Here is a 12,004-nt window from a genome sequence, read left to right as displayed (position 1 = left end):
GCAGGACCAAAGTTTTCCAGTATGTATACACCTCTCTGTCAGTTTATTTCTTTCATGAAACATGATAATCTTAAAGATACACTTAATAAAGGCTATATGAGGTGAAAAAAAATGCCCCCCCGTCAAAGCTGATTGCCCGTCTGCCCCTAATACTCTGGCGCCGACCCTGGACAGACAGGCCATAATGCTTATCTCTACACTCCCTCCCTCATCTCCCTCCCTCTCCTCCTCCCTATGGCCGCCTGGCACAGAGAGATTGGGCCAACCCAGTGTCAATTAAGGATAATAAATGGGTCGATTTACCTGTTTTATGGGCCAAAAAATTAAGAAAAAAAAGACATACGTCGACCCAAAAGGACGTCGGTCCACCGGGAAAATGCCCGGTATCCCAGATGGCCAGTCCAGCCCTAGAGGAGGGGCATTTGAGCATAGAGTCTTGTGTTCAGTCTTAATGCACCTTGACTTTCGTTTCCCAGGAATGGAAACCTACAGCCACATCTGAATAAACTAAAACATGACTCATCAAATTTGTCATGATATTTTTTCTTATGTTGATTTAAAGTCAGAAAGTTTTTTCTTCTTCTTGAGGAATATGATTCTTTTGGTGTTCGGGGCCGTTTCCGTGGAGAAACAAGAGATATGGCGCCGACTGATGGCGACACGCTACGAGCCTCTCTCACTCTTCTCTTTATTTTTGCTCTAGTTATTAGTTTCTTAGCACAATCTACGTCTTCCGTAGTCATTTATGACCGTCAGACTCTACTGGACATAAGACAAAATGTTCCAAACTTCTGCACACCGCCCGCGGTACTGAAAGACATTGTTAAATCGGAGGTATCCTGGTACACCGGCTACAAGCGCCGGCACAGGCGGAAACGAGGAAGACGTGGCGGGCTACTGGTGAGACTACGGCGGCGGCCTACTCGGCCTCCCATCCCGAGCATTTTGCTAGCCAATATGCAATCCATTGGCAACAAGATAGACGAGCTCCACTGCCGTATCAGCGCCCAGCGGGACATGAGGAACTGCAGTGTGTTCTGCTTTTCTGAAACTTGGCTAACATCGGACATTCCTGACAGCGCCATACATCCGGAGGGTTTCTCCGTGCATCGCCTGGACCGCTCGGGGGACGCGACCGGCAAGTCAAAGGGTGGCGGCGTGTGCTTCCTAGTGAACAACTTGTGGTGCACCGATGTGGAGGTCATTTCCTACTCCTGTTCACTGGTTCTTGAACACATCACTATCAAGTGCCGGCCTTTCTACTCACCGAGGGAATTCCCCTCCGTCCTGCTAACCGCTGTCTACATCCCACCCCAAGCCAACGCTGCGGTAGCTCTGGAGGAGCTCCATGGCGCTATCACTGGCTACGAGAACCAGCACCCGCAGGCCATTTCCATCGTGGCGGGGGACTTTAACCACTGCAACCTTAAATCAGTGCTACCGAAATATTACCAGCACGTCAGCTGTTCCACTCGGGGCATCAAGACTCTGGACCACTGTTACTCCACCATAAAAGGAGCGTACAGGTCTATCCCACGGCCTCACTTTGGGAAATCAGACCATTCTTCTGTGCTCTTGCTACCTGTTTACAAGCAGGAGGCAAAGAGGGAGAAACCCACCCTGAGGTCAGTCCAGTGCTGGTCAGCAGAGGAAGAGCTCAAACTCCAGGGTTGTTTTGAATCCACTGACTGGTCAGTTTTCAGAGATCCTACTAACCTGAGTGAGTACGCTGATACAGTTACTGACTATGTTAAATTCTGTGTGGACACCTGTATTCCCACTCGTACCATCCGCTCCTATCCAAACCAGAAACCATGGATTAAGAGCGACGTCCGCCTGAGACTAAAAGAAAGGTCCGCCGTCTTCAAAGCGGGGGATGAGGAGTATTATAAGGAAGCCAGGTACGAGCTTAGGAAGGCCATCAAGTCAGCCAAAAAACAACACCGGGACAAACTTGAACAACATTGTAACGACGGGGACTCGAGGCGCTTACGGCAGGGCCTGAAAGCCGTAACAGGCTATAAAACCAAGCCAGGTGGCCTCACTAACACCACCGCTTCATTCCCTGACCAGCTGAACACTTTCTATGCCGCTTTGAGCATGTCGTGGAGCCACCAGCACAGGGACGTATTCTCGCTGCGGATACACACACACTCAGCAGGACAACACATCAGGTGACAGAGGCTGATGTGTGCAGAGTTTTTAAATGTGTAAAAGCAGGCAAAGCTGCCGGCCCAGATGGCATTACACCTTGGGTCCTCAAGTCCTGCTACAGTCAGCTTTCTTTTGTTTTTACAGACATTTTTAACCTGTCACTGTCTCTCTGTGTGGTTCCAACATGTTTTAAGAAATCCATAATTGTGCCTGTGCCCAAGAAATCCCCTGCATCTTGTCTGAATGATTTTAGACCTGTAGCCTTAACATCAGTGATAATGAAGTGTTTCGAGCAACTGGTTAAAGCATACATAAATAACAACATATCTGCCAATATTGACCCATTACAGTTTGCATATCGGTCTAACAGAGCTGTGGATGATGCCGTATCACTGGCTTTATACACTGTGCTAAAACATCTGGAGGGAAAAAACACATATGTCAGAATGCTGTTTGTTGATTACAGCAGTGCTTTTAATACAATCATACCATCTCTTCTAGTATCCAAGCTGACAGACCTCGGCCTCTGTAATTCCATCTGCAGGTGGATACAAGATTTTCTGACAGGCCGACTCCAAACAGTAAGAGTAGGAAACAGATACTCATCTACCACAGTTCTGAATACCGGTGCTCCACAAGGTTGCTGTCTCAGTCCCTTACTGTATAGTCTGTACACATATGGCTGTGTGGCTATACATCATACAAACAGCGTTGTGAAATTTGCAGATGATACAACAGTGATAGGGCTCATTACAAATAACAACGAGATGGCATATAGGGACGAAGTGAGGAACCTGACCATGTGGTGTCACAACAACAATGTGTCCCTGAATGCGGAGAAAACTAAAGAGCTTATAATTGACTTCAGGAGAATTAAAACTGTTCAATCACCTGTTGATATAAATAACACTCCTGTCGAAATTGTCAACAGCTTCAAGTTCCTAGGCATCCATATTTCTGACTCCCTATCCTGGTCCCTGCACATCAGCTGTGTCACAAAAATGGCACAACAGAGACTGTATTTTTTGAGGTGTTTAAAGAAACATGGTATGTCCACCAAAACCCTCATCAACTTCTACCGGTCCACAATAGAAAGCATCTTAAGTGGATGCATACTGGTATGGTTTGGTAACATTACATCACATGACCACAAACTCCTGATGAGGACAGTGAAAACAGCATCAAAAATTATTGGATCACCATTACCACAGTTAGAGGACATTTACACAACTCGCTGCAGGAAGAAAGAACTTTGTATCATGCAGGACACAAGTCATCCAGCATATACACTTTTCTCATATCTCCCTTCAGGGAAGCGCCTACAGAGCATCAGAGCTCGGACCTCTCGCCTCAGAGACAGTTTTTACCCTCAGGCGGTCAGACTACTGAACAGTAGCACTAAATGAATGCAGAGCTGTGGATTGTTTTATGGATATTTTAGGTTGTTTTATAATTTTAATCTTAGGTATTGTCTTATTTATTGTAGTATTTATCAACTGTACTATTTATAGATTTTAAGGGCTGAGAGAGAGCCAGGGTAAAATGCATTTCATTGCATTTCACTGTACACTGTACTTTTAAATACATATGACAAATAAACTTGGCTTGGCATCTGGCAATAATATTCAAGTTACATCAAATTATCTATAACATTATCAGAGAGTTTTATATTTCACTACTCCAAAGCTTACAGACATTCAAATTACATATAGTGTAGTTCTTATATAAACTTAAAATACAGTGCTATTGTTACACCACTCACACACACGGTTTGGTGTAGAAGAGAGAGTTCAACTTTTATTAATTCACCGGCAGAACTGGCAAAACCAAACTAGCTGTCGATGCAGCACCGGGCACACGCACTTCACCGAACAAGGGCTCGTCTAACAACAGAAACTTCTTCTTCTTCGCTGGTAGTCATTTACGACAGAGAGTTTCACCCTGCCCCCTGCTGGCGGGTGTCATTATACATATTTAAACAAAAGACTGAATATCACAGCATATTACTGAATGACATATTAGATAAATGTAACTAGGAATAGATATAAAAAATGATATATCTCTCAGGTGCTACAATCCTCCCCTGCCAAATGAATGTTGTCCTCAACATTAGCATTCAATTTCAGTGCAACTCTGACTATAGGATGTAATACCAATACAACTACGTCATTAAGACAACACTTTACATTTAACATGTCATATAATGGCAATGGCTTTCACTGAAAGTTAGCAAGATGTAAATGTTCTTCAGTGCATTTGAACAGATTTTACCTTAAGTGTACATTACTATTGTATACCATGTGATCTCATCACACTCTGCTCTTATATAACACCACAATGTTTAAACTTAAGAATAGTCTTAACTCTGAGCAGTTGTAACAATATACAGTACTAAATTGATACTTTGAAACAAAAACATTTCTGTCACTTCGCTATACACTTCACATCATACACACGTACCAAAAACATTCCATATGCATTACATAAATATGCCATATCTTAATCCAAACTATATGGTTTATGACTAAACTTCTTTTCAGTTGCATATCCCATATGAGTAACGTTTTGAAAATATAAGCAATTTACTAAATGCATCTTTTTTTCTCTTTTTGTTTAAACCAGGTAAGTGTAAACAACAATTAAAATCACAGTAGATAACTTCACATTACTTTCAGACTCTTTTCTTCTGTATACTTTGTTTATCTCAGTCCTCATTGTCCCATGACATCCATACTGGACAGTAACTACTCAGTTCACAAACAGTCCATGTTACTGTATCTGTTCTTCCAGAATAATCTGCAACAGTCCATAATGAATTAACCCATTAAACCCATTAGCAGTCTTTCAGTAATATCCTGCGGGAACAAGAGCAGGATAAACCAGTTGTGTTCCAAACATCTGTGGAGGTAGCCAGGGCACACTGTATTGTCCATATACTGGTAACAGTGCATTTACATACAGCGGGTTAGTGTGAAGCCCCACCACACGACGAGTAGGCTGACCTAATGATTCATAGGTCAATGTCTCTTTCGGTCGTCTTTCCCTCTGTGACCTGCGTGGCTGTGTGTCAGAAGGCTCTGACTCCTGTTCGCTGGGCAGGTCTTCAGACTGAACAGTTTCTGCGACCTCTTGAGTGTCATGTCCAGCGGTGACATCTCCGGTAAAGTCATTGTCCACAAGCATTTGCGCTGGAGCATCCATTCTGAACTCCTCCGCTTCAGCGTCAAGTTCAGGCTGAGGTACTGTTTCAGGAGTAATGGGAGGTGCAACATTTTGCTCTGCAGGCTGGTGGTGATGGTGCCTCAGTCTATGAGCCCAGTAATATTCCTCCTCATCTGAACTCTCTGAGTCCTCTGATGTCTCATTTGGTGTATTCTCTTTGTGTCGCTTTCTTTGTTGAGTATGAGGATTTTGTCCTCTCACAGTGCTTTGAGCTGGTTCCTGAAGTGGCAAAGCATTACATGGCATTAGCATGTTGCGATGGAGGATTCTGCCTCTCCCTGTGCCACGTTCAGATTTTACCTCATAGACTGGGCTGCCTTTCCCCTTTTGAGAGACCACAATGTGTATTTGATCCTCCCAATATGAGCGCAGTTTTCCTGGTCCGCCACGCTCTGACATATTTCTCACAAGGACCCTGTCTCCTGGAGAAAGCACTGAACTTTGTCTCTTTTGGTCATAATACGTTTTTCCTCTTGCTGTAGTCTTTTGGATGGTTTTTGATGCAATGTCATATGCTTCTTTCATCTGCTGCTGCCATTTTTGAGCATATTCCTGGTGTGAATTACATCCTTCCTCATCATTTATTCCAAAGATCAAGTCAATAGGCAAACGGGGATTTCTGCCAAAAAGCAAGTAGAAAGGAGAATATCCAGTTGCTTCACTGGTTGTGCAGTTGTAAGCATGTACGACTTTACTCACATAGTCACTCCAATTCCCCTTTTTCTCCTCATCCAAGGTCCGCAGCATTGACAACAAGGTGCGATTAAATCTTTCAGCTGGGTTCCCTTGTGGATGATAGGGAGTTGTTTTTGAGTTGGTCATGCCAGAGTATTTTTGCAGGCGTCTGAATAGGTGGTTCTCAAATTCTTTGCCTTGATCGTGATGTATTTTAGCAGGGAAACCGAATTTGAGAGAAAAATCATTGAAGATCTTTTCTGCTGCTGTTTTGCCTGATTTGTTACGGGTTGGGTAGGCTTGTGCAAACTTAGTGAAGTTGTCAATAATCACTAAAATATACTCATACCCTCCCCTGCTTTTTTCAAGGTGAACATAGTCTATAGAAACCATTTCGAATGGTGCTGTTGCAGGTACATGACACATAGGGGCTCTGCTAGGCACGGCAGGTTTTTTCTGGATGTTGCACTTACAAACTTGGGTTATAAAAAACTCAATGTCTTTTTGCATCCCAGGCCAATAAAACCTCTGCCTAGCAAGGTGTAAGACACGTTCTACCCCCAAGTGTCCCATTTCACAGTGAAGGTACTTGTACACAAGCTCTTTGTATTTTTCTGGAAGCACAATTTGATTACAGGTCGCCGTTTTGCGCTTCAGCAGACCCTCTTGAGAAACATACAGTCTTTTCCATTCACGTAGCAGTTGCTTAGTTTTTGCTGCTTCCATATGCATGATCCTCTTGTCTGGTTTTTCCCCAGACCTTTTCGACTGGAGTACATGGGATATGACAGGATCTTGCAGCTGTGCCTGTAGTAACTCTTGCTGTGTTACTTTTATGTCTGGCTTATTATCTGCAGCTAACTCCTGAACATGTGGGCTGCATGTAATGGCTGACACCCAGTCCACTTCGTGTTGTTTTTGTGTTGCATTGAATATTACACTTAAAACTTCAGGGGAGCACTGCTCTGTGCACTCGCTCATATAAGAGTCCATACTCACAGGTGTGCGGGACAGGAAATCTGCATCTGTATTTGTTTTTCCTGGACGGTACTTCAGTGTTATGTTGAAGTCGGCAAGCTCACACACCCAGCGATGTCCGGTCGCATTCAGTTTAGCTGTGCTCAAAACATAAGTAACAGGGTTGTTATCACTGTATACTGTTACTGAGGGGGCATAAAACAAATAATCCCTAAACCTGTCTGTAACAGCCCACTTGAGCGCTAAAAACTCAAGCTTCCCTGAATGTAAGTGGTAGTTTTTTTCTGCTGGTGTCAATGTTCGTGAGCCGTACCCAATAACTCTGAGTTTGCCTTCCTGCCTCTGGTACAAGACTCCTCCCAGTCCTTGTTCTGAAGCATCAACATGGAGAATGAAGGGATCTTCAAACCTTGGATAAGCTATTACAGGTGGGTTAGTCAGGACATCAACTAGATAGTTCAAGGCTTTCTGGTGAGTGTCACTCCACACTATTTTCTGATGTGGGGGGAGCTGTCCTGCCCCTGCTGACCGAAAGGTGGGCTTTGACTTAGGACTTGGGGTTACATCTGTTGAGAGTAGTTCATACAGGCATTTTGCATGACGAGAGAAATCCTGCACATAGCTTCTATAGTACCCCAGGAAACCCAGAAGTTTGCGCAACTCTTTAATGTTTGTAGGGGGTTTTGTCTTAAGCGCTTGCACAGCTGCGATTTCTTTACTGTCCATCTTGTAGCCTTCAGCTGAAATCACTCTTCCAACATAGCGTACCTCATTTTTGAATAGGTCACATTTGTCTGGCCTCAGCTTAATTCCCCAAGCTTGCTGTTGTTTGAGGACAGACCTCACATCCTCAACATGCTGTGTGAATGTTTTACTGTAAACCAAGACATCATCCAAGTATGGAATACATATTTTGTCTCTGAGACCTTCCAGGCTCTCTTCCATACTGCGCTGGAAAGCTGAAGGTGCGTTTGTGAGGCCAAATGGAATCCTGTTCCATTCGTACAGCCCCCATGGGGTTGAGAAGGCTGTGAATTTCTTTGAGTCCTCACTGACACTCCCTTGATGATAAGCTTTGCCTTGGTCCAGCACGCTGAACCAAGCATTTCCACCAAGGCCATCAAGTATCTCCTGTATGCGTGGTATGGGGTGCCTGTCCGGGATTGTCTTTTTGTTAAGACCCCTGTAGTCAATACAAAGCCTTAGGCTCCCATCTTTTTTCCTCACGCAGACCACTGAAGCAGCATATGGGGAGGTGGATTTGCGGATGAAGCCTTTACTTAACAAGTCCTGGATGTGGTTCTTTACCTCCTCATACAATGGGCGAGGTATGGCATTATATGTTCTGGCTACTGGGATCTCATCAGTTAGCTTAATGTCCATTTTTAAGTTTTTAATGTAACCTACATCATCTTTGTGTCTGGCAAATGCTCCCGATTCCTCCCTGAGCATTTGTTTGACCACCGCTTGTTGTTCACTGGTCAAGTGGTCTACCTTGACAGGTGGATCCAGCAGTTTGTCCTGGGGATCATCTTGAGATGATTCTGTGGTGGAGCATGGTGGAGCCTGAGAATTTTCAACAACTACAGAATTAACCTGGTGTTCTTCTGAGTACACTGGGTAACAGTCTGTTATTCTCTGCATGCTTCCTATCACAGCTTTACTTGGCATTGTGATGTCATGTTGCGTGGTATTTCTCAAATAAATGTTCACTTTACGTGAGGAACAGGAAACATTTATCAGTTGACAGGTGATTTTGAGGCCTTCATCCACTGACAAGTTCTCCTCGGGTTCAAAGAGCATTTCAGTTTTCACTTTGAGATTGGTTTTGACAGGACAGGTAATACACTTTATTTCCCCCCTTGGAACTACAACAGATGTGCGTCCTGTGAGGACAGGGTAAGTAACATTCTCATTTGTAGCTCCCTGAATGAGGTTAAGCAATGTTTCTGCCTTTACTAACCCTAGTCTGAGTGAATTTCTGAGCAAAGCTACTCTTTCACTAGACTGAACCTGGTCCTCTCTGTTTATCAACATCTCCTCAATGGCATTAAATCCTATTATGGGCCTCTGCACTATGTCCCTGCTCACTAGTACTGGAACTAGTATCTCATCAGATCTTGCTGCTTTAGCTTTAGGATCACACAGACTGAAACTAACTGGGACCCATCCCTGAAAGGGGATTTCTGTGCCATTTGCAGCCCTTAAGTCCAGCAGTTCATCATCACTTAGCAGGTCACTGATGGGACGGATTCTTGCATCAGGTAAGTTTTGTGACTTCCATGTCTCACTCATGATGGATACTTGTGCTCCTGTGTCCCACAGGGCTTGAGTCTTGACACTGTTCATTCTGCACCAGACAAGACACTTTTTGCCTACCAGTTGTGCTACTTGCTTGCGTTTTATACAAGGGTTGTGTGAGTGAGAGGGTTGGTCTCCTTTAAGTTTCACATTTGACTTTAAAGGTGCTGATGGGTGATGAGAGGGCAGTTTTTTTCTTTTCCCCTTCACTGCGCACAGGGTTACAGGCTCTGTTTGAGGGTTCCGCTTTGGGTGATTTTGGGACTTTAATTCCGAGGTCATGGCACGTCCCTCCATCACAACCTCTGGTAGTTTCCCGACGGCTTCTGTCTTTCCCCTACTCTGCACCCTCTTGCCCAATGTGTGTCACTGCCGCACTTAAAACAATGATTGCAGTCCTTTTTGTCCTGCTGACATGCTACACATTGTCTCCTTGGCCTCTTAAAAGCATCAGCTGGAGCTTTGGTATGGCCGTCATCAACAGTATTTCTTCCCCGCTGGACAGTTTGCACAAGGGATGCTACTTGACCGGTCAGCTCCCTTATTGCCGTATTGCTCTCCTCCATCTTTGTAAATAAGGAGTTGTCTTTAATCGGTTTGTTAGCTTTAGCTGAGACTGGGGTTGTCAAAGGGTCATTTTCATCCTCACTCCTCTCTACTGTGCTCAGACTTGCTTTATGAGTGGCTTTATTTGTAGCTTTAATCTTTTGGGCTCTCTCATTTTCATAAAACTGTGCTATCTGCATTTTTTGAAGGAGCAGCTCATCACTACTGTTCCCATCCTGCAGATAAATCCTCATTTCTGCTCTTATGTTATCATTTGACAAGCCTGTCATGATGGACTGAGAACATTGGCTATGAACTAGCTCTTTGTTATATTTCAGGCCAGACTGGGAACGTTCAGATGCAAACAGGATCTTTTGCTGCAGGTCAAGTACTCGGACCAGAAAATCAAGTGCAGTTTCACCAGGTCCCTGTACAGCTTTTGTCAGTTGTTGGTACAGTACTGTTGCATCCTTTTCTGCATAGTGTGTTCCTAATATTTGTCTGAGAGTGGCTAGGGTGAGATCCATTTTCCCCTCTAAATAGCTCCTCAGTTTCAAGCCAGGATTCACAGCACATATGACAACCTCCATAATTTCCTCTTCTGGAAAGCCCTTCCTTAGACCACTTTCAATCTGGTGTTCAAGGCTGCTAAAGCTCAAAGTGTCTCTTGATGTTGACTCACCAACATGTCCGTTTATCCTGAAGTCCTTTCTGAATCCATTGGAAGCCAGAAAGCTGTTGCTGATGGAGTCTCTGCCTCTGCTTTGCGTCCCCTCGTCCCGCGCTGTCTCCCGGGCGACCCGCTGCTTCGGCGCCGGTATGAGCGGTGCGCGGTCTCCCTGCCGGCGTCCCGACGCAGGCTGTGCGGAGCGAGCCGCCTCCTCCTCCTTCTCGTCGTCGGCTGCAGGTGAAGAGAAGAGTAGCGCCGCTCCCGCGACGTCGGTCTCCGCCGGGTCCTCTCGCAGAGCTTCCAGTACATCATTCAGTTCCAAAAGCACAGACATGCCTTCATCTTCCCTCTCCAGAAAGTACTCACGTTCACAAAACTCCACAATGTGCTTCACCATTGCACGGCGGGTTTTGTTCTTAATGTCCTCAGAGTCTTTGCCAGTAATGTTGCAGTACTCACAAACTCTGTGCAGTTCTTTCACAGTCAGTCCATGCAATTTAGTTTCTATTTCTGACAGAAACTCTTCTCGGTGCTCCGACATCTTGTTTAAAGTACTTTTAACTCGTCAACACTTGAAAAACAATAAAACGAGACGGCGTCGTGTTAGCTAGACTTCAACTGTTCTCTGTAGCTAACGTTAGCTCACTTAGTTGACCTGCTGCTCTCACACGTGTCCAACGTTACCGTGTTCTTCCAGAGTTAAAGTCCTTCGCCGTGAAATAATATCCATACTCATCTCGGTAGGACCTCCAAATTGTTACACCACTCACACACACGGTTTGGTGTAGAAGAGAGAGTTCAACTTTTATTAATTCACCGGCAGAACTGGCAAAACCAAACTAGCTGTCGATGCAGCACCGGGCACAAGCACTTCACCGAACAAGGGCTCCGTCTAACAACAGAAACTTCTTCTTCTTCGCTGGTAGTCATTTACGACAGAGAGTTTCACCCTGCCCCCTGCTGGCGGGTGTCATTATACATATTTAAACAAAAGACTGAATATCACAGCATATTACTGAATGACATATTAGATAAATGTAACTAGGAATAGATATAAAAAATGATATATCTCTCAGGTGCTACACTATGGAAAAAAACAATCAACACAACAGGAATTTAACAAAACACAGTGATTACATGTTAATTGTGAAAAACAACACTGATCAAAATCTATTTTAATAAATCATGTGATACTGAACTATGGTAATAACATTTGAACATGTCCACAGTGGATGTTATTTAAAGGACTAGTGTTATTGAATGATTCAGCCTGTTTAGTACAGATTGAGTGTACTACTGCTGACAGTTTTTCAGAGCAAATGAGTAGATTTTTAGATAGTTTTTAAAAAAAAGTTTTTGTCTTCCATTAAATGTACTTAAGTCTAAAAACTTGCAGACACTTGTTGAAACCTGCCTTTAAAGGATACAGCTCGTGCTTTTTTTTTGCATTTTGCATTT

The 12,004-nt window shown here is 44.1% G+C and overlaps 1 protein-coding gene across 1 annotated transcript in view; it reads right to left on the bottom strand.

Moving 5' to 3' along the window:
• The window catches only part of orc1 (origin recognition complex, subunit 1), a 303,843-nt gene that overhangs the window by 164,035 nt on the left and 127,804 nt on the right, over positions 1-12,004 (bottom strand). The window lies entirely within an intron of this gene.

This window comes from Sebastes fasciatus, chromosome 5 (assembly GCF_043250625.1).
Source record: "Sebastes fasciatus isolate fSebFas1 chromosome 5, fSebFas1.pri, whole genome shotgun sequence".
In the NCBI taxonomy this organism is placed as follows: Eukaryota; Metazoa; Chordata; class Actinopteri; order Perciformes; family Sebastidae; genus Sebastes; species Sebastes fasciatus.
The sequence above is the reverse complement of the archived record's forward strand: the minus strand, read 5'-3'. Positions and strand labels throughout refer to the sequence as shown.